This window comes from Xenopus laevis, chromosome 6L (assembly GCF_017654675.1).
Source record: "Xenopus laevis strain J_2021 chromosome 6L, Xenopus_laevis_v10.1, whole genome shotgun sequence".
NCBI lineage: Eukaryota > Metazoa > Chordata > Amphibia > Anura > Pipidae > Xenopus > Xenopus laevis.
The window spans coordinates 53,587,170-53,606,730 of record NC_054381.1 but is presented as its reverse complement, the minus strand read 5'-3'; the positions used below and the strand labels follow the sequence as shown (position 1 = coordinate 53,606,730).

Genomic DNA, 19,561 nt, shown 5'->3' with positions numbered 1-19,561 from the left:
ACTGGCAATCTGTGGGTTAAGGCAAATGCCAGAGGGGCTGCTATAAGGTGCCATAGAAAGTCAGTATTTAGGGGCTGGTGGGGGCTGATTGGGCCTCTATGTACCTGAAATGCCAGGGCCTATTTTAATTCTCAATCCAGACCTGTGCTAAGGCTACGCGATTCCTGATTGCACAGTGCTGGGGGGCCACATTATTATTAATTTCATGATGATATCTGAGGGCCGGTGTAAATTTGAAAAAAGGCCGCAATTGGCCCCCGGGCCTGTCTTTGGACATTCCTTGGTTAGGGGCAACTGCAGGAGGCTATGGAGTTTAGAGCCACAGGCAATGAAGAGTTGCTGCCAGTCAGCTGTCAGACACATGGGGGACCTTGTATTTGCCATCTGCCATAGCTCCCTGGCACTCCCAGCTTGCTACTTCTGAATGTGACACAAATCTCCGTCCCTCTTATATTTAGTGCTAGTGAATGCAGAGCTATACAGAGATAGAGCAGCAACTCTTGCACTTCATTCTAGGAGAGGAGAGATTGTTTTCAGCTTTGCACCCTGCCCCAATTTCATAGATATGAGCGGACACTGCATTAACCATTTAATAGACACCTTTGAAAACAATATATAAGGCTCCTTTATTAAAGAAAAGCTACTCAAAGCTGCTTAAAACACAGAGCTGCATTTGCAGTGCAACTACATCAGAGCAATGCGACTGCAGAACTTCAGGACTTGCTCACAGTGTTTGCGGCTTGCCTGGAAGGACTGACGACCATACTGAGAATTGCAGCAACCAACCAAGGTAAAAAAGTACAAAGGATATGTGCTTCGGCTTTAAATAAAGGGAAACTGTACCCTATTTCTAACCCTTTGTAAATGGGCACCATTTTTTCATGTTTGAAATCACTGAAATAATCAATGATGTGAAATCTGTAATCTAACATGCTGTACAAATGAAAATAACTGGGATTATTATATTCAGATTCTTCTCTTTTTCACTTTAGAAGCATGCCCTCATGGAACAGGGGTGGGGGGGATCAACAATGTTTTATATACATTATATACGGTTTATATACAAGATTTAGCGGGACTTCTTATTAAACACTGACCATCATGCTGTGCAAGCCATACGGCTGGGATGTTCAACCTGGAGGCCTCTCGCTTTGGCCTCATCCACATTTGTATTTTTTATGCTCATTCAGTTGGAAATTGCATCTATTTGTATTGAAGGCAGATTCACTTTCTGGCACAGTTATACCATTGTACCTACTTTGCAGCAGAGCGCAGAAATCACCTCCAAATTTAATACAAGTTGACAGAGTTCTTGCTCTTGAGATGGTGGGAGGTGTAGTTCAGATATAGCTGGATGGATGTCCTTGATATTTTGTGCAATGAAATGCCATTTCTCCATGCTGTACTGTACATGAAACATGTATTTGGTTTAGTGCTCAAGGAGAGACAAAAAGTGGAGTATATGACGTCGCACAATCCTAAAATACCCTTGTGTTAAACATTGTGTCTACCTGCTTAAGGTGATCAACTTTGCATTGATATAAATAAATAAATTATTGTGTTTGTGTTGTGATCATTCCAATCAATCTGTGATTCTCACAACAGGATTAGATAAAGTGCATTGTTGAACAATTCATAGTGACTCAATTAATTAAAGTGCATGGTGCTTCATGGTGAACGTGGGAATGTGCTTAAGCCTGCGGCTTGAACTGATTAAAGAGACTCGTAAAAAATAACTTTTATTTCATCTACTAAAAATTCATTGATTGAAAGGGAATTGATTATTAAAAACACTAAAAACACTTAAAAAACAGGTGGAAATCGGATCTGAATTTTGTATGAAAAGGGGTGACAGTGTAAATGTTTCCTTAGACTGTTCCCATATCGATCTCACGACACCCGTTCCCCTATAATGGCTGAATAGTAGTCAGGGAGTGCGTTAAGGAAAGGTTGGCACTGTTGCAGTGATCTCCAAAGCGACTGAGTAAAGGTAAGCGAGGATTGGGGAGATGCCCCTTGATTGTCGAGCGTGATGTCAGCCACTGTACAGTATGGTGTGCGCAAAAGTTTTTTAACTGACACTGTGTCCTCTCAGAGGCACCTAAAGCGTAATGGCCTATTCCCTAGACACTACAAAAGCGACACAACACACTGACAGATCCGCTGCACGGGACGGTCTGAGGATGGGTTCCCCCACCCAGGAATTGTCCGTTCTTTCCCCCTAGTCCTCTAACCCACTGCGTGCTTGAGTAAAGTTCCTTATAGTTCCCAATTGTTACAACCGCTAAATTAGCAGCTAAGCTACGGTGCCTGACGCACGTTTCGCCGGTTAGGCTTTTTCAAAGGCAAATGGCGGCGTGTTCTCGCGATATTTACATCCTCACGAACACGCCGATTGGTCTCTTGATGTCACGTGACCCGCAGTCGTCACTACGTTTGTGTCTTATGCAAATGGCTCATGTGATCATAACATCCTTGTCTTTGTATTGAATACAATACATTGTAGCGATTCTGATCATATTGGCCACTGTTACAATACTTCATTCTGACATTCCCATGTTTATAGATACTTTCTATCATTAGAGTAGCGCTTAAATACATATGAATTCACACTTCTTAATAAGTTACCTGCTGTTTAATCAATGTATAAGGAAGCCAAAGGACATAACTTTGGTTTTCTATATTTTAATTTTTAATATTGTCTTGGGTCTCATTATCTTTTTAGACATTTTAACAGATCCTATTTAAGACAAATATGCCTAACAGAATTGTAATGCTTATAGCTTCTATGAGCCTATATACGTGTGTAAGGATAAACTCTCATTTAGACCATGGGGATTGAGAGTATTTAATTCATAGATCCATCTGCTTTCTGTTGAAAGTAGTTTGTGGTCTACATCCCCTCTTCTGATTCCTAGAGAGATTTTCTCAAGAACTGACACTGTTAAACCATCTGGTGAGCCATTATGGTGTAAATAAAAATGTTTCCCTAAGGGACTGACTTTTTTGGGGTAAAGCAGTTTTTTATCTGTACACGATGAGTCTTGAGATTGAGTTTCCAATAACGTCCTCTGTGTTGATTTTATACTGTTTATATGTTCGGAAATCCTTTTATTTAGAGATCTTTTTGTTTTACCTATGTAATGTAAATTACAGGGACAGGTGATCCTATATATCACTGCGTGGGTTCTGCAGTTGCTCCACTGCCGTAAAAGATGTTTCTTGCCGAATCTGTCTTCAACCTCTTTGATATTATGTATATAGGGGCAGATGTTACAAGAGCCACATGGATATGTGCCCCATTTTTGTTTTGATCTTTTTCCTTTTTTATTATTAAAATGACTTCGAACCAATAAGTTTTGTAAATTGGGAGCCCGTCTCGATGTCATTTGTGGAAATGTTTGAACATATTTGCTCAAGGTAGAGTCAGCATGCAAAATGTGCCAATGTTTTTTCAGGATAGATCTAATTCCATTCCACTGTTTGCAGTATGTTGTAACGAATCTTACACTCTCTTGATTGGACTTTTTTTCGGTTTGGCATAAGGTTTGTGACCTGGATATAGATTGTGATCTTCTCTTTCCCTCCCTTATTGATCTGTTACTGTAGCCACGTTTTTTTAACCTTTTTGTTAACTCTTCAGCTCTTTTCCTAAAGGTGAAATCATCAGAGCAATTTCTCCTAACCCTCAGGAATTCACCAATAGGTATTGCTTTTTTCACATTGCTTGCATGGTGGCAGGAAAAATGTAATGTAGAGTTAGTGGCGGTTTCTTTCCTGAACATATCTGTTTGTAAAAGACCATTATCATCCTTAATAATGGTTATGTCCAGAAAGTCTATCTTGGTAAAATCGGCCGCATATGTAAGTTTCAAATTGAGGTCATTGTCATTTAGCTCCTCAATGAACTCATGTAAAGAATCCACTGTGCCTTCCCATATGATTAGCAGGTCGTCAATGTAGCGTATCCACTGGTTGATCTTGCAAGTCCATTTTTCATGTTCTTCGGAGAAGACGTAAAACTGTTCCCACCACCCCAAAAATAAATTGGCATACGTGGGGGCAAATGGAGCCCCCATCGCTGTCCCTTGTATTTGTAAGTAGTATTTTTCGTTGAAAACAAAATAATTGTGCGTCAGACAGAATTGTAATAAATTCATAAGAAAAATTCTGAGATCCAAGTCATAATTGCTCTCACATTCGAGAATAGTATTGACTGCTCTTATGCCTGCCTTATGGCTGATGCAGGTATATAGTGAGGTGACGTCACAGGTTACTAATACAGTATCTCTGCTGACCCTGATATTTTCTAGTTTGCATAATACATCTCTGGTATCTTTAACGTACGATGGGAGAGAAGTGACGAAAGGGCGCAATTTTGTGTCAATATATTGACCTGCAATCTCACATAGGTTTCCATTGCCTGAGACTATCGGTCGGCCAGGGGGTCTCTCTTTATTTTTATGGACTTTTGGTAACATATAAAATGTTGGTATCCTTGGATTCTCGTTAGACAATGCATTGAACTCTTGTGCAGAGAGTAAGCCAGATTCTTTAGCATCACTTATGAGATCATGATATTGTTTCTTGTAGCTATCAGTGGGATCCTGGGCAAGTTTGGTATAACATCTGGTATCATTTAATTGTTTTAAGGCCTCTGCTATGTACATAGTTTTGGGCCATATCACTATGTTGCCTCCCTTATCTGCCGCTTTGATAAGAACATCATCCCATTGTTGAATTTCTTTAACTGCTCTTTTCTCAGCTTGCGACATATTGTTCCCATTAATTGTGTCAGATAGTGAGTTAAATTCTTTCATTACCAGTTCCCCAAAAACTTGGACAGCTGGACAGATTTGGCTCATAGGGGTGAAAGTACTTTGTACCTTAAATTGTCTTTCTGGTGCTGTTTCTTCATTCAAAAGTGAGCATAAATCATGTAAAGCATTATTAAAGATCTTTTCTTCCTCATTAATGATCTGTTGTGGTGTAAATAGATCAAAAGGATTGTCCCATCTAGTTACCTTGGATACAGGGTTTTGATCACCCATTGTTACAGGATCACGTATAGAATAATATTTTTTTAGAAGTAATTTTCTACAAAAGAGAAACAGGTCTTTATACAGGGTGAATTTGTCTACATTGCAGCTAGGGGAGAAGGATAAACCTTTTTTTAAAACTTCTAACTGTGTATTTGTCAGAACGTGATCACTTAAATTGATCACATTTAATTCCTCTGTTGTTTCCTGTATCTCCAATGCCCCCTCCCCCTGCTTGTCTCCCAGGAATTCTGCCTTGGATAACCCCATCTCTCTCTGTTCCTTAATCTTCTTGCCCCCCCTTCTAATCCGCTTATATCTCCTTGTCCTAAAAAAGTAGCGGGTTCTAGGGGGGAACTGGAAAGGGTTTGGAGGTTGGTCTGTGAGTGAATTAAGAACAAGGAAACCCAACTACAAGAATACAAAGATTGTGTAGAATATACTGCGTTCATATCAAAAATGAATGATCAACTAGATAAATTAGAACAGGACACTATTTTTAAGAAAAAACAAAAATTTATGCGTGACATGCAGGACTTCAAAACAGGGAACATTTATAAATGGGGAAGAAAAAGTGAAAGATCATTACATAATCCAACCAATTCTGATCGTGAATTGACTGAGACTGACACATCTGATATAGAAACTGGGAGCAATACCAATCAATATTCTAACTCACAGACCAACCTCCAAACCCTTTCCAGCTGAGAAAAGAGCAGTTAAAGAAATTCAACAATGGGATGATGTTCTTATCAAAGCGGCAGATAAGGGAGGCAACATAGTGATATGGCCCAAAACTATGTACATAGCAGAGGCCTTAAAACAATTAAATGATACCAGATGTTATACCAAACTTGCCCAGGATCCCACTGATAGCTACAAGAAACAATATCATGATCTCATAAGTGATGCTAAAGAATCTGGCTTACTCTCTGCACAAGAGTTCAATGCATTGTCTAACGAGAATCCAAGGATACCAACATTTTATATGTTACCAAAAGTCCATAAAAATAAAGAGAGACCCCCTGGCCGACCGATAGTCTCAGGCAATGGAAACCTATGTGAGATTGCAGGTCAATATATTGACACAAAATTGCGCCCTTTCGTCACTTCTCTCCCATCGTACGTTAAAGATACCAGAGATGTATTATGCAAACTAGAAAATATCAGGGTCAGCAGAGATACTGTATTAGTAACCTGTGACGTCACCCTCACTATATACCTGCATCAGCCATAAGGCAGGCATAAGAGCAGTCAATACTATTCTCGAATGTGAGAGCAATTATGACTTGGATCTCAGAATTTTTCTTATGAATTTATTACAATTCTGTCTGACGCACAATTATTTTGTTTTCAACGAAAAATACTACTTACAAATACAAGGGACAGCGATGGGGGCTCCATTTGCCCCCACGTATGCCAATTTATTTTTGGGGTGGTGGGAACAGTTTTACGTCTTCTCCGAAGAACATGAAAAATGGACTTGCAAGATCAACCAGTGGATACGCTACATTGACGACCTGCTAATCATATGGGAAGGCACAGTGGATTCTTTACATGAGTTCATTGAGGAGCTAAATGACAATGACCTCAATTTGAAACTTACATATGCCGCCGATTTTACCAAGATAGACTTTCTGGACATAACCATTATTAAGGATGATAATGGTCTTTTACAAACAGATATGTTCAGGAAAGAAACCGCCACTAACTCTACATTACATTTTTCCAGCCACCATGCAAGCAATGTGAAAAAAGCAATACCTATTGGTGAATTCCTGAGGGTTAGGAGAAATTGCTCTGATGATTTCACCTTTAGGAAAAGAGCTGAAGAGTTAACAAAAGGTTAAAAAAACGTGGCTACAGTAACAGATCAATAAGGGAGGGAAAGAGAAGATCACAATCTATATCCAGGTCACAAACCTTATGCCAAACCGAAAAAAGTCCAATCAAGAGAGTGTAAGATTCGTTACAACATACTGCAAACAGTGGAATGGAATTAGATCTATCCTGAAAAAACATTGGCACATTTTGCATGCTGACTCTACCTTGAGTAAATATGTTCAAACATTTCCACAAATGACATCGAGACGGGCTCCCAATTTACAAAACTTATTGGTTCGAAGTCATTTTAATAATAAAAAAGGAAAAAGATCAAAACAAAAATGGGGCACATATCCATGTGGCTCTTGTAACATCTGCCCCTATATACATAATATCAAAGAGGTTGAAGACAGATTCGGCAAGAAACATCTTTTACGGCAGTGGAGCAACTGCAGAACCCACGCAGTGATATATAGGATCACCTGTCCCTGTAATTTACATTACATAGGTAAAACAAAAAGATCTCTAAATAAAAGGATTTCCGAACATATAAACAGTATAAAATCAACACAGAGGACGTTATTGGAAACTCAATCTCAAGACTCATCGTGTACAGATAAAAAACTGCTTTACCCCAAAAAAGTCAGTCCCTTAGGGAAACATTTTTATTTACACCATAATGGCTCACCAGATGGTTTAACAGTGTCAGTTCTTGAAAAAATCTCTCTAGGAATCAGAAGAGGGGATGTAGACCACAAACTACTTTCAACAGAAAGCAGATGGATCTATGAATTAAATACTCTCAATCCCCATGGTCTAAATGAGAGTTTATCCTTACACACGTATATAGGCTCATAGAAGCTATAAGCATTACAATTCTGTTAGGCATATTTGTCTTAAATAGGATCTGTTAAAATGTCTAAAAAGATCCAAGACAATATTAAAAATTAAAATATAGAAAACCAAAGTTATGTCCTTTGGCTTCCTTATACATTGATTAAACAGCAGGTAACTTATTAAGAAGTGTGAATTCATATGTATTTAAGCGCTACTCTAATGATAGAAAGTATCTATAAACATGGAATGTCAGAATGAAGTATTGTAACAGTGGCCAATATGATCAGAATCGCTACAATGTATTGTATTCAATACAAAGACAAGGATGTTATGATCACATGAGCCATTTGCATAAGACACAAACGTAGTGACGACTGCGGGTCACGTGACATCAAGAGACCAATCGGCGTGTTCGTGAGGACGTAAATATCGCGAGAACACGCCGCCATTTGCCTTTGAAAAAGCCTAACCGGCGAAACGTGCGTCAGGCACCGTAGCTTAGCTGCTAATTTAGCGGTTGTAACAATTGGGAACTATAAGGAACTTTACTCAAGCACGCAGTGGGTTAGAGGACTAGGGGGAAAGAACGGACAATTCCTGGGTGGGGGAACCCATCCTCAGACCGTCCCGTGCAGCGGATCTGTCAGTGTGTTGTGTCGCTTTTGTAGTGTCTAGGGAATAGGCCATTACGCTTTAGGTGCCTCTGAGAGGACACAGTGTCAGTTAAAAAACTTTTGCGCACACCATACTGTACAGTGGCTGACATCACGCTCGACAATCAAGGGGCATCTCCCCAATCCTCGCTTACCTTTACTCAGTCGCTTTGGAGATCACTGCAGCAGTGCCAACCTTTCCTTAACGCACTCCCTGACTACTATTCAGCCATTATAGGGGAACGGGTGTCGTGAGATCGATATGGGAACAGTCTAAGGAAACATTTACACTGTCACCCCTTTTCATACAAAATTCAGATCCGATTTCCACCTGTTTTTTAAGTGTTTTTAGTGTTTTTAATAATCAATTCCCTTTCAATCAATGAATTTTTAGTAGATGAAATAAAAGTTATTTTTTACGAGTCTCTTTAATCAGTTCAAGCCGCAGGCTTAAGCACATTCCCACGTTCACCATGAAGCACCATGCACTTTAATTAATTGAGTCACTATGAATTGTTCAACAATGCACTTTATCTAATCCTGTTGTGAGAATCACAGATTGATTGGAATGATCACAACACAAACACAATAATTTATTTATTTATATCAATGCAAAGTTGATCACCTTAAGCAGGTAGACACAATGTTTAACACAAGGGTATTTTAGGATTGTGCGACGTCATATACTCCACTTTTTGTCTCTCCTTGAGCACTAAACCAAATATTTATATAGGAGTGGACATCCTTGCCAAGTTGCTTCTAACTCTAGGTTTAAGGGGCAACCCTAAAGATAAAACAACTGGTTAGAAGGTGCGGCTACCATCCATTGTATTTCCCACATGAAACATGTAGTTTTAATGCAGGTTATTGCCTTCTTGAGTCTACAAAGTAACCCGGGCAGTAGCACATTCAATTGGTATTTGTGTATGTGATGTAATAATGCAGTTACATGTGGCAGCTAGCTGAGGGGACTGGTATTGGTGGTGCACCCAGTCACAAGACATGAACACAGGAATAATTCTCTTCTCCTCTCTTTGGTTAAACGGTACTTGTTTTAATGCAATAAATAATTTGCCTCAAACCTACAAATCTGTGTAGTGAGTGATTTGCTTGAATGCGCGGCCCCTATTGTACATTGTGTGACACTCTATTAAAGGCACACTGTCATTAGAATAAATGCTTCTCTTCTGGGGTGCTGGAAACATTGGCTCATGGTGAAGGTTCTATGCTCTAGGGCAGTGATCCCCACTGCCTCAAAGCAGGTGCTTATTTTTAAATTTTTGGCTTGAAGTTTTAAATGCATAAAAATCACATGTACTGCCACACAGTGGCTCCTGTAGGCTGCCAGTCCACAAAGAGGCTATGAAATACCCAATCACAGCCCTCATTTTGTACCCTCGTGGAATTTTTTTTCATGCCGGTTTTGCTCCCCACAGGTAAAAAGGTTGGGGATCCCTGGTCTAGGGATTCTAAAAGGTGTCAACTAGACGGCATGAGGTTCTTGGTTTCTCTATCTATGGGGCAAATTCAGTAAACTGAGGACTTGCGCTAACGTAGGCTTCGCCGCACTTTGCCAGGGGAAGTTACGCTAGCGATGCCTTATTTGCATACGGCGCCAAGTTAAAGTACAATGGACGTATATGTAGCAGCAAATACATTACACTACACAAGCCTGGGAAAGCTTCATAGAATAAAATAGAGTTGTTATTTTGCCCTATACATGTGCCCACTGTATAGTTTAGGTGCCATATGTTAGGAAATGTAGGGGGGGGGGAAGGAGGGTACCCCCAAAAAAATGTACAATCTTTTTCAGCCTATCACCCTTAAAAAAGGAAAAGAAACCAGCGTTTTTTTGGGACTTTGAAAAAATTTCAACTTTTTTTGAAGCAATCCCTATCTACTCTATTGCATTTCGCCTGGTCGGAGGTGGCGAAGGCAAGTCTGGAGCAAGAGGTAACGTTCAGTAAAATGTGCAAGTTATTTAATTAGCGTAGTTACGTCCCTTCGCCATAGCGCAACGTTGCCTGGCTTAAGGGTGCGAAGTAGCACTAGAGCAAGTCCACTAGAATTTACGCCAGCCCGTTAGTAAATCGGCAAAGTAACGAAATGACGTCACGCTGGCGAATTTGCGCTAGCGTTAGACGCTTCACGCTTTAGTGAATTTGCCCCTAAGATTCTATCATTAAAGGGGAACTATTACAAAAATGGAAATTTAATATAAGCTTCAACAAACTGAAATAAACTTAACACAATCAATTAAAAATTCGGCATTGTTTCTGAAATAATCAAGTGTATCTTCACTATTCCTCCCGCGGCATCTGTCTCTCTTCATTCTCTCTTCATCAAGGAGTTGGGTGTCATAATCATTGAGAGTTAGATCCAATATATCTTATAGGGGGGCTCCTTAAAAAGAATTACACACTGCAAAATTAAATACCTGCCTGTTTTGTAACGCTCGTTATAAAAACCTCTGGCAATATCTTAAGTTTATACTTACCCAAGAAAGGTGTTGACCTTGTATTTAACCAATTCTTCATACAAAACTCTGGCCCCTTCATCAGTGATCTGAGCCTGTGTGTCAATAAAAAGAGGCAACGGACATTCATTATATAAGAAAAATCAACATCAGTGTCGGACTGGGGGTCCTGGGCCCACTGGGACTGTTACCTCGGGGGCCCCCATCAACATTTTGTACTGGTAGCATTAATAAAACAACAATCTGCCTATCAAGTAAAATCCATGACTAATCGAGCACATCTAAAATTATTTGGTCCCAAACAATGGGCAAAATAGGATACAACAGGGCACCCTGAATGGTAATATATATAATAAGATAGGTATAAAAAAGATATGACCTAATCCAGTCACACCACCTCTGATCAAGTGCCCAATGACACAAAACTCATCAGGAGGGTGTGGTTAGCAAGGGGTATGCCGACAGAAAGAGGACACTGCCATGTGATATGCTGACATTTTTTTTAAACTAAAAACACTATAAGTGATTAACTGCCTGTGACATGTTATTATATAAACAGGAACTTGCCCACAGTATCACAAATGATAATTTGTTAGATAATCTACAGTGATGGGTGAATCTGTCTCGTTTCATGAAATTAATGAGCGTCAAAATAATTATTTTGCACGTCAATTTTGCCCCGAGTGACAGTTTTTATACGAGTGACTATTTGGTCCAAATACTTTAAAGTCAGTGGGCATACGAATAAACTTTTTTTGACGCTCTGGATTTTTGGCCTGGCAATTGTCACCACAGCTTCAACAAATTCGTGTCTGACCAATTTATTCGCCCATCACTAATAATCTAACATACACCTATTTTCTAAAATACATGATCTCTTATCTGAAGTGATTTGTTACTGACTTCTGATCATCTAAAAATGATGGACACAGTGCCTGAAATTACCCAGTACACTGTATGCCATTTCCATAAGTATTCTTTAGTGTTACTGTTCATTTACAGCAGGGGTCCCTAACCTTTTTGAACCGTGAGCCACATTCAAATGTAAAAAGAGTTGGGGAGCAACACAAACATGAAAAAGTCCATTTGGGTGCCAAATAAGAGCTATGATTGGCTATTTGGTAGCCCCTATGTGGACTGACAGCCTACAAGAGACTCTACTTGGCACTATACTTAGTCTTTATGCAATTAAAACTTGCTTTCCAGCTTGGAATTCATAAATAATCACCTGCTTTGAGGACCCTGAGAGCAACATCCAAGGGGTTGGAGAGCAACATGTTGCTCACGAGCTACTGGTTGGAGATCACTGATCAACAGGAACTGAATTCAAAACTGAAATGTGCTACAACAATAATAATCTGTGGACGTGACACAATTATCATTCCACTATCGCAAAGGTGCACTTGTCATTTATCATTTAAATCAATGAAATAGAAAAGCGAAATAACATCCAAGAGAGTTGTAGTTAAGCAAGAACAGGCGACACTGCAGGTTAACTGCTCAAACTTCTGTGTTTATTCTCAGCACTACATTTGGGGCCCTGTGAGGCTCTTTGTCACTTGAATATAGTAATAATACAAGGCTTCTTTTATTTATTATGTTTTTACACAGCATCTCATGTAAAATAAAGTCTCTTGAGAGCTATTAATGCTTTCATTTTCTAAATGAAAACTTAGTTGGCAACCGTTACCTTTCTAAATGCTAATTTACTTTGGCTGCTAGTTTTCCCACTTTCTCACTCTGTGTTTCACAAATGCACCGTGCCATCCAAATAAAGTGAGTTAATGCATGTACATGGTTATATTCCAGAAATGGGGATCGAGGTAGGCTTTTTAGGTGGGATTTAACTCTTTGGTAAAGTTAGTGCTTTTCTTTTGATCTTGAGTATTGATGGGGGCACCAAGTCCTTTTAAAGGCTCTGTTTTGGTTAAGAGAAGAAGCGACAGACAAAAAGATTGATAGGTGACTACAGGTGGACATTATTCTTGAAAGGATCTCCTTTGCTATCTCTACATGCACATATACATGACCAAGGAGAATTGCCAAGTTCTTTATCTTCTGTGTAAGTGCACTGGTTGAAATATTCTGCTAGTTTTGTCATCAATCACAAGAAACAAGGCTGTAAAGGACTGCAGGGTCATATGAAAAAATTCAAAAGATGAATAATCACCTAGTACACTATACTCTTTAATTTGTCTGAGATACTTCTCAGATATACTTATTAGGGATGCACCGAATCCATCTAGGAAGATTTGGCCGAATACTGAACCGAATCCGAATCCTAATTTGCATATGCAAATTAGGGACGGGACAGGAAAAAGTGGAAAAAAATTGGTTTAATTTCTTGTTTTTGTAACAAAAAGCCCTCCCCACAATTTACATATGCAAATTAGGATTCGGTTCGGCCAGGCACAAGGATTCGACCGAAATCTTGGCTGAATCCCGAACCGAATCCTGGATACAGTGCATCCTTAATACTTATAGAGGTGATTGCATCCTGATCAAAGACAAACTTGGACCGTTTCATCCCTGAATAAGCAAGCCTACTTATTGACCATTAATTGTCCTTGCAATTTTTAAAAGTCTCCGATTGGCTTCTACTGTCTCTTCTACTGAAAAATGCATTACTTGACATGTTTATAAGAACTTCACTAACAAGTAAAAAGATGTCTGTTAATATTACTGAGCTGCTTGAAAATTCCTGACAGTCATTAAAGGGGACCAGTCACCCAAAAATAATTATTCCAAATCCTATTTTAACATGTAAGTCAAGCAAAATGAACTTTAATTACACTTTATAAATTATTTGAATCTTGTTTCCTTCAGTCTGGAAATTCATAATTATAGCAAGCAGGCAGGACCCATGTTGTGCACACTGTTATTAAGGCAAGCCTTGCATCATCGCAAAATCTTGTTTGTGCACAAGAATGGGGGACCCGATGTCCAACCCCATGCCCTGGCTACACAATTAAATGGTAAAGAGAACAGGGGAATGTGGGGAGAACAGTGACATCTAGGAAGTGCCGAATGGAAAGTTAAAAGCATAGAGGAGGAGCAGGCAATATTTGATTGACAGTTGAGACTTTTAAACGAGTTTACAACAGCTATGAACACTAATAAAAAAAAAGGATTTGGATTTCATGTTTAATTTGAAAAGGACTTATTATACAACTTTTTATGTCTTTGTGAGAGATCCACTTTAATAGAGTGAAAGTGCTAATAAGACTTGAAAATAATCCAGCAAAAAAAGGGGTATTGAACACAAGCTACTGAAATTGTGAATTGCTTCAAGGTGCTTTACTACACAATTGTGAATATCAGGTTCCTTAAAAAATACATTTGCTCAGAAGCCCCATAGCATTATTTTGTTACAGATGAGAATTCTGGGAAATTGGTTTACTGTTCTGGCTGTCAAAACGTTCTTGGACTCTTTTAACAGTGTTCCACTCAACAGATGATAAAAATGGACCACTCAGTGGGTGGGAGTAAATGGCGAGGAGACATCTGGAATGCTATTCAAGTCAAAATCAGATCAAAGCCATCAAAAGTAAACAACACAGTTTCTGGAAAGTGATGCATATATCTATACACTGCCTCTGGATCATGGTCAGGGTTGCAATTGTACTTGAAGAGAAGGTCCTCTAGGGTTATTAAAGTGTTCTTTTTGAACAAACTAAACTTCCTGCCCCTAAACCTAAATACGAATTTAATATCACAGAAGCGTTCTCCTTTGGCTGACTTGGGCAATTTTGGATCAACATGGTCTTTTCCATGGCTGCATTACCAAAGACAAAGATTGTTTCCCTATCTTCATTAGTCACTCCATTGCCATCAAACAAAGAGCTGAGTTCTTCCATTCTTCCTATATTCACATTTGCTGCACTTATCAGTTCCATTATCCCATTGACATATGTTTCCTGAAGCATCATCTCTTCTCTCTCCGAGTAAGACTTTATTTATTTGACATCACAACACAGCTCACATTTTAGTTTTCTGCTAAAAACAGTAACTATAATAAATAAATAACAAAATGAACAATGAATAGTTTAAAAATAACTATTTAAGAAAGTTAGGGACAGCTATAAATCTAACCTAAATCTAATTTTCCAAAATGGGTTAACACTGATGTAAGAACACAGACCTTGCATGTAAATGGGGTGGCCAACATCCCAGTAAGCACCATTAAAATACAGTACAACAGTTTTACGTTTTCCATGTTGTGGCATCAAAACACTGTAAATTCTGGGAAAACTGAAAATCTGGTTGGAAAAAAACCAATGCTTGTCTGTATGGGATCATGAAAAATCGATGTGAATTGCAGGAAAATTTAAAATTGTGGTTCTAGTGTAGTGATGAAGGGGATGGCGGCAGTATATGTCTGGGAGGATAAGAAAAGAGGTACCTGGTACTAAACCAAGCCGGCCTGCAATGCTTAAGGCAGCAACGGACCTTAAGAGATAAGTGAATCAGCTCATATTAATTATCACTATAATACAGCCTTCTAATGTGCCTTTTGATTCGTTGTTTGGACAAATTATAATAGGTTGAAATCTAAATACAATGTTTTCCTTCATGATTTTCTAAGCCTTTTTTGGCAAACCAGAGCACTATTAGCATGGAGGTTGTTTGTTCCAACGTCCGTGTTCCTGATGAAACTGACCTGATTGAGGTGACTGAAGAACCATGTCACTGCAAGGCTGTGTAATATGTCAGCACTATATAAATAAAGGATTCTTATACTTATATAATTATAAACAAATTCCAAGCAATATGAATTTCCCAATAACCAATACCTGGTATTTCCTCATTCTTATAAACAAATGACTTTCGGCCATGCAGATGAGCAACATTTTACCCATGACTGGTTAGTCCCATGATAAAGACATTTAGGCAAATATCGGTTCTCACTTTTTCTAGAGTCTATCGCCTTAGTGTCATGACAAGATTAATCTGCAAACAATGTACATTATGCTGAATCAAAGAATAATGCCATGGGTCATTGTTTTTAACAGTTAAACAAGTATTTGTTCAGAGGCCTCAAAGCAAATTTCCTCTAACCATGGCGTTAAATTAAAATAAGCTTTTGGTATGCTTTAAAGGACACTTTTAAAATATTCTGAAACTTCCTCTTCTTTACTTTCCACAAGGTTGAGAATTTGCCGAACCTGTGAAAAAGAACAAATCTGTATTAAGGGATATGGCTTTTAGAACTACCTAAATATATCAAATCCAACCCAAGCTATGTCACTGGATAAATTCCTATAACTTGATACTACCTATTTTAAGTAAAATTTTGATTTCAAATCCTACCCTTCATGGAGCTATAAAATGCTTGATAAGCAAAACGCTTAAATCACTGTGTGCCTTTGCATTTAAAGGGAATATAACGGTTCCTGAATATTTTCCCAGGAACAAGATAGGCTTCCACTGTGCTCCTGTTCAGCAATCAGCTCCAGAACTGGAAGAGACAAAGCCATGGCAGCAACCAACCCTGCTGTGCATCTCTATGGTTTCAGTTTGGGGATGGGGAGGAAGGTTGTGTGCTGTTTGATTTTGGTTAGGGATGGGGATCTGTGCAGTGACCTGATGATTAACCAGTAACGTAACCAGAGGGGGGCGGGCCCTGGCGTGGGACATGCAGCCGGGCCCCCGCCCCCCTCCGTACGCCCAGAACTCCGTCAAAGTCAGTGGCATGCGAGCTGCCAGGGGGCCCTGAGGGGGTGCGGGCCCTGGCCCAATCGCACCCCCTGCTCCCCCGGTAGTTACGCCACTGTGATTAACATAATGGTATATTTTTTATATAGGCCTATGACTGTTTGTAACACAAAATGCGTAAGACTGTGGACACAATAAACTGCTTCACTTTGATTCAACTGACTGTGGAAGATTGCCTTTATTTGCGTAGAAACAGCAAACAGGGGTGAGCTATGCGCAAAGTCCCAATTAGTAAAAAACAGCAGCACCGAGGATAACGTTGGATCCACTGGTCCACGATAAAAAACTGAATATGTATTCAAAGTTCAGTGCGCTAGGGGATATTACGTTTTTGTCCCAGTACCTAGATGTAAAGATACAATATATAGTGTAGTAAATTATTTTCGGGTATTGAAAGGAGATAACTGGATCTACTCACAAGAAGACGTAAGAAGCCTTCATTGTGCAATCGTTGGTAGCAGTTCTCTTGCCGTGCAGTTGATTGATGGTCTCTGCTGAACAAGGGTGATTGTGGCGGCGTCTCCACTTTTTGTGTGAAAAACAATCTCCTGTATGTTTTAGTTCAGCGGTCCAGAGTCAGGTGTATAGGGCTCAGAAATCCCACTCAATGCGGAAAAGTAATTTTAAAACTAAATATTTTATTAACAAAGCTCAACGCGTTTCGTATTAGCCATACTTCATCAGGGGCATCTTTATTTGAGTGCCTGCTCTAAAGAATTTTCAATTTGTGACTCACAGTTAGAAATAGAGAACCTGCTCTAAAGAATTTTCGGTTTGTCCGCTCCCCGTGCTGAGGGCTCAGGGCTGTGCACCTGGGCCTCTTCCCTTATCTGGTGAGTAATCATCTTACTACTTGGAGACCCCTTTTCAATATTTATTATGAGCCATGGATTACCCAAAAGGGCTTTAAATACAAACATCCAAGAACTGACATTTGTCTTTAATTGGAGAGGCATCTAATGACTGATAGAGGGAGAATTATATTTCTCAATAGTAGAAACTCATTCGAAAATCAGCACGTCATATGGGAAAGTAGAATAAGGCACAGAGAAAATGTGAGGAAGTATGATTTCTGAGAAATGGGGTTGAGGCTGCAAAATTATTTCTCATAAATAGTGGCTGAATAATGTGAAAAGCCACAGAGAGGGGAAAAACATACAAGACGTCATACAGAAAATAAAAGTGCTTTATTCATGGGTTGTATTAAGAAACATACAGTGTGGAGTCAAGTGAGGGCAAATTGAGATTAGATGTGCTGCAATAGGAGCAGCAGAAGATAATTCACAGTCCCAGACAGTGCCAGGTTGAGCCAATTGGACACCCTAGGCAACCCAGTTGCTTTGCCCCCTGCTCATGCACAAACAAGCAACAGGTGGGGGAGGTGAAATACCTGCTGCTGGGGGGACAAGGGCCCGCGCTAGGAGTAGTCTACAAAAGAGGTACGTGTTAGGTCCCCCCCATTGCACGCTAGGCAAGTGCCTCGTCTGCCTACCCCTAGTTTTAGCCCCAGCCCTGAGTAGAAATATCCCCAGTGAGTCTCTATTCTATAGAGCTTTTTATCTAACTGTGATGCCAAGACAGAAGAAGGCGAAGTAACAGCCTACTGATTAAATCCATGTCTGGTACAGTATAAAATTATATGTCAGTTTAAATCAGGGCTAGACAGACCATAGCCCAATATCTAATACAAGTAATTCAAAAAACAACTGGACTTGCTGAGTAATTATTAAAGACGTTTCACTACTCATCCGAGCAGCTTCTTCAGTTCAACTGACTGGTGTGGGAAATTCTCGGCATATAAACTCTTCCACTAATTCAATCACAATGGCACATTGTAACTCTTCAGAGTGGTGACGTCTGAAATTCACAGAGGTGTTGATTCTGTGTAGTTACTGTGATAGGATTATCCAATGTGTCATGCAACTCCTAGAAACAGGTGCTACTTGTGACAGTTGCATGAATGGACGTGTAAAGTGTTCTGAAACCGCCGGGGTACAGATGTAAGAACAGCATTGCATGTAGCAGACAGGTGGAGTTGAAGGCCCCCACCTCTCAGTGTGTTGTACACACTGAGACAAAAACTGGTACACCCAAAGGATCCAACGCCTAAAGAAAAACAAAGCAATGTGGTTTACGCAATGCAGTGTAGTGAGGAGTGCACAGATCTATACATTGCAACTACTCTCCAAGCGAATGGCTCAGCATAGGAGAGCGAACTCTACAGGGAAAGACTCAGCTGTCTTTCTACACCTAAAAGTAAAGGGACACTCCTCTGAAGATAGCAATTTCAAGATAGCTGCCGCTCAATTCTGTGTTCAACAGTGGCCCGGGCCCACCCATTGCTAGAAAGTGCCAAATTAAAGTACTATCTCCCATATATCATATACCTATACACTAGGTAAAGAACCACGATTGGCTAGGGAGAAGCATTCCAAAACTATGAAATTCTGCTGTCATTGGTCAGACAGGGAGGTAGCTCCATACTCAGCATTATCCAGAAAACAAATCAGGTATTCAGGCAAACCACCAGCTTCACAACCAGCATAGTTGAAAGCCATTAGGTGTATGTTTTCTCCATTATTACTATGCATTGCAATACTATGGAATGGCAAAATTGCATTGTTCAAATAGGTAGCCCTTTGATGCAAAGGATAATTGGGTGGCTGATTGAAGCTCAACACCCTTGAAAATCCATAGGTACATATATTTTCATTTGCCACAATATCCTGCAGAGTTCTCTGACACTTTGGTGAAATCTGATAAATTGGGTATAAAGCTGTTGAAAAAGCAGCAAGCTGGGAAGATAACCTCTAGAAAACAGTCTTTATTAACCCCTTAAACCTTTTACGTACATTTTAGTATGTTACAGAATGGCCTATTCTAAGCAAATTGTCAATTGATCTTCATTATTTATGAACCCATCTAAGTCTACAAATGTATTGTTATTGCTACTTTTTATTACTCCTCTTTCTATTCACAGCTTCTCGTATTCATATTCCAGACTCTTATTCAAATGA

At 39.5% G+C, this 19,561-nt stretch overlaps 1 pseudogene; it reads right to left on the bottom strand.

Annotated features, from left to right (window-relative positions):
- The window catches only part of LOC108705554, a 100,182-nt pseudogene that overhangs the window by 65,140 nt on the left and 15,481 nt on the right, over window positions 1-19,561 (bottom strand).